Genomic DNA, 4,140 nt, shown 5'->3' with positions numbered 1-4,140 from the left:
AATACATAAGGGGAATTGGCAAATTTTTAGCCTTATATTAGATTTTGGCAAAAGTAGCCCCAAATAATCAGCATTTTATAGCCAAATCCTAAAAACTACCCTATTTTCTTATTTGTTCTCCTAACCGTTTGCTGCTCTCCCTCTTATTGTTCGCTGGTCCCCCTCCCCCTTCTTGTTCGCTGCCTCCCCCATTCCCTCCCTCCCTATTCCAAATGAGATTAAAATGGTGGATTAACTCTACCATTGGTTTACTCAGTATTACCCATCAAGTACAGAGGAGCGAAGCTTTAATATATAGCGACAAATTAATATGTGCATACAATTCTTCGAGGTCCAAACATACATATATACATACATATATATATATATATATATATATATATATATATATGTATGTATGTATGTATGTATTCATAAGAAATTATATATTATACATTGGTATATGCAGGAAGGAAAGTAATTTTTGATATACATTTTAATATACACAAAGAAGGATAATAAATTTGTGATATATATTTTGATATATACGTTTTATTATGTATTATACAATGTGATATACAAATAATATAATTAATTTTTTGTGATACACTTGGATACAGAAATAATAATAAATTATAGACAACTATCGAAGGAAAATAAATTTTTGATATACACAAAGAAGAAAAATAAAGTTGTAATGTATATATTGGTATACACGTTATTTAACATGTAATACAGTATGATATACAAAAAATAAAATTTATTTGTGTTATACACTTGGATATACACTATGATATACAAACTATATTTATAATTTTTAATGCTTGTGAGAAATAATTTAAAAACCTAGAAAAAAGATTGTAGAGATTTGGGAAAAAATCTTGAAAGATTTCGAATTCTAACAAAAAGAAAATAAAAGCCTATTTTTAGGGTAATGGTTGGACCATTAGAAGAGAGAGAACATCATTAAATGTTAAATTTAGGTTACGTGTGCCAAATGCTAAAAGATACGCTATTTCCTGTCAATTATTGGACTAAATTGTTATGCAATGCCAAATCCTCTTATACATTTGTACCTCTTTTCATTTTGGGTACAACAAACTTTTACCCCTCTTATACCTATGAAATTTCCAAAAAGAAAAAAGTTAGCCGCCCAAAGAGCATGTTAATTTTCTAGTTTATTATAATTGAAACAAATGAATATAAATCTTATTCGTTCTCAAACCCAAAAGATTTATAAAAGGGATAAGAACTTTTTGTTGTAAAAACAATAGTAATACAACTATAGCTACTTTTTCAACCTTGTAATTTGAAAATAGTCACAAAAGTTTTCAAATTTCACATGTCAATGTATATGTATTGAACGAGTATTTTTCAATTACTTTCAGCCTTAATTAAAAATTAATCTATTGCAAATTTCAATTTTCACATGAAAAGTGACTATTTGTTATTTTAACTATGGAACTTGAATTTCCATAACAAATTAACAATGGCTGAAAAGTGACTATTTGTTAATTTTATCGGAGATTAAAATTAAGTCAGTTAGTAGGACAGAAGTATTTCTGTAATCCACATTACACCAACTCCACTAATTATTATCTAACGCAGATCTAATTAATACGATAACTGTTTAAAAACGTTATATAGTTAAAATCTTTTGAACAATGATAATTTACAGATCTCTACCAATGTTGACTCCTAAATTTTTTACAAATATTACTTTAAATCAGATATTGCAATTTTAAGAAAATATGAATTTTTGAGAATCAAAAGTGATCCAGAAAACACAAAAGTAAATCACTATATTTCGCAGCACTGAAGATCTTTTAAAACAAAAAGGAACTAATAAAAGAGCACAAGGATAAGTGTAGGCAAAGAGAAGATGTGAGTCTAAACCAGGCCCCCAAATCATTAGAGGGAGCAGACATGTCGACTCAATGATTGCACATAACCATGCTTCCTTCATTTCTAATTGTCCAGAGCATCGGCTTATTGTGCACACATCTACGTTTCCACCATGACTTTTAAAATTTTTACGATGGAAAAAGTAAACTGCTTGGGCTACAAGAATGACAAACAGAATTGAATTGAAAAGGGCGTAATGTAACGGAGACACTTAAAGTTGACACGATCTTTCATTTAGACACCCAAACTTAAGAGAGTTCCTATTGAACACTTACGTTACATGAACTTTGTTCCAATTAAACACTTCTTGCTGAGTTGGCACATAAAGTGAGTTTCACCCAATATGGGCGCGTGAAAAGCCCAAAAAACAGATTTTTTTTTTGTTTTTTTTTATTTCCTTCTTCTTCTTTATGTCCACCACCATTTCCACCATTGCCTCCTCCACTTTCCATCATCTTCTCCGACTCAAATCGCTATTCTTCTTTCAAATCCCATACCGGATTCAAATTCAGCCGAAAACGAAAAGGTGAGTATTTGTGATTGGAAGAAAACAAAAAGGATAAAGTGAAGAAGAAGAAGCCTAACCCAGCTGCCAGAACTGAAATTAATTATGTTAAGAAATTTGGATAATGAAGAAGGTAAACAGAAATTTTCCTTTCTAAACCTAGCTCCTTTCCTTCTCGTCACTCTTTCTTTGTCTGTTCACTATTTATGCGTGTGTGTGTGGCTATTTCTGGGCAGCAGAGAGTGGTGGTTTGCGGCGAGCTCTGGTGACGGGGATGGCGACAATGAGGCTGAAGAAGACGGTGCGACTGCTGGGGTCTGCCAGCGGAGAGATTCAGTCGCTGATGTTGTGTGTGTTAGGTTTGAGGGCGGGAAGAGAAAATTAATTTATGAAAAAATTGCAAAATTCTATTGTCTGCTGACTGAAATAGTCCTCTAAATTACAACAGCTCCTCCCTGATTTACGATCTAACTCTATTTTAAAGATAAATATGGACTCAATATGTTCATTAAAGTGTTTATTTTCTTGTTAAATTATATTATTTACTTTCACTTTAAATTTTTTCTATCGGAATATGCTCTCTACCTTCTAAGAGTAGGGGTAAGGTCTACATATACACTACCCTCCTCAAACCTCACTTGTGGGACTCTACTGAGTTTGTTGTTGTTTTTTTGTTATAGAACTCTTATGTAACGACCCGATAGATCGTTTGAATACTAGCTCCCTTTTCTGTGTTTCGAGATATGTCATAGCTCGATTTGATGATTTATGACTTGCGTGCGTGGTCCTTGTTAACTTTCAAAAAGTTTATATGTAAAATTTTAAAGAAAATATGATTTTTGACTTTAAAAATGGCTAGAGTTGACCATGATCAATATCTTTGGTAAACGACCTCGGACCGGTATTTTGACGATTTCGGTAGGTTCGTACTATGATTTTGGACTTGTACGCATCTTTGGTCGGGTCCGGGGTGACCCGAGTACGTTTCGGTGCATTATGTGAAAAGTTAAAAAATTGAGTTATGAACTTAAAAATCTTGAGTTTTAATGATCAATTCTTCATTTTAGTTGTTATTTTGATGTTTTGAGCTTGCGAGCAAGTTTGTACGATGTTATTACACTTGTGTGAATGTTCGGATTGGATCCCGAAAGGCTCAGATGAGTTTCACATGTATTGTAGATAGTTTTGCAAAACTGATGAAATCTAGTGTTGTGAATCTGCATGTCTCGCATTTGCGAAAACCTGTTCGCAAATGCAAGCTTTGAATTTGCGATGTCACGCTCGCATTTGCTAAGTGGGACAGGGGACTAGGAACTTCGCTTATGCGAAGAACAAGTCGCATTTACGAAATAGAGGGACCTCACATTTGCGACTTTGGTGTCGCATTTGCAACACTGAAGGACTGTGCACAATTTGGCTTTTGCAAAGTTTGGTCCGCATTTGCGATTGAGGGACCTTCACAAGTGCGAAGGGCGAGTCGCAATTGTGATAGCTGGAAGTTTCAGCACTAATCACATTTGCGATCAACGGTTCAGATTTGCGGACGTCGCAATACCTGCAGTTGGATAAAATATGAGAATTTCGGAACGTAGATCATTTTACACCATTTTTTGAACCCTAGACTCCATAGAGGCAATTTTGAAGAACAATTTCTTCCCAATTTCATAGATAAGTAACTTTAACTTATTTTTATTAAATTTTCAGTGATTTTAATGAATTTTATCATCAAATCTAAGATTTTATATAGTAGA

The 4,140-nt window shown here is 33.3% G+C and overlaps 1 non-coding gene across 1 annotated transcript; it reads right to left on the bottom strand.

Moving 5' to 3' along the window:
- Positions 1–1,859: 1,859 nt before the first annotated feature.
- LOC138874266 (small nucleolar RNA snoR100) lies at positions 1,860–1,947 on the bottom strand. Its single transcript, XR_011401307.1, has one exon. It is a non-coding gene; the product is annotated as a small nucleolar RNA snoR100 (small nucleolar RNA).
- Between the last annotated feature and the right edge of the window lie 2,193 nt (positions 1,948–4,140).

Source organism: Nicotiana sylvestris, chromosome 7 (genome assembly GCF_000393655.2).
Source record: "Nicotiana sylvestris chromosome 7, ASM39365v2, whole genome shotgun sequence".
NCBI lineage: Eukaryota > Viridiplantae > Streptophyta > Magnoliopsida > Solanales > Solanaceae > Nicotiana > Nicotiana sylvestris.
The sequence above is the reverse complement of the archived record's forward strand: the minus strand, read 5'-3'. Positions and strand labels throughout refer to the sequence as shown.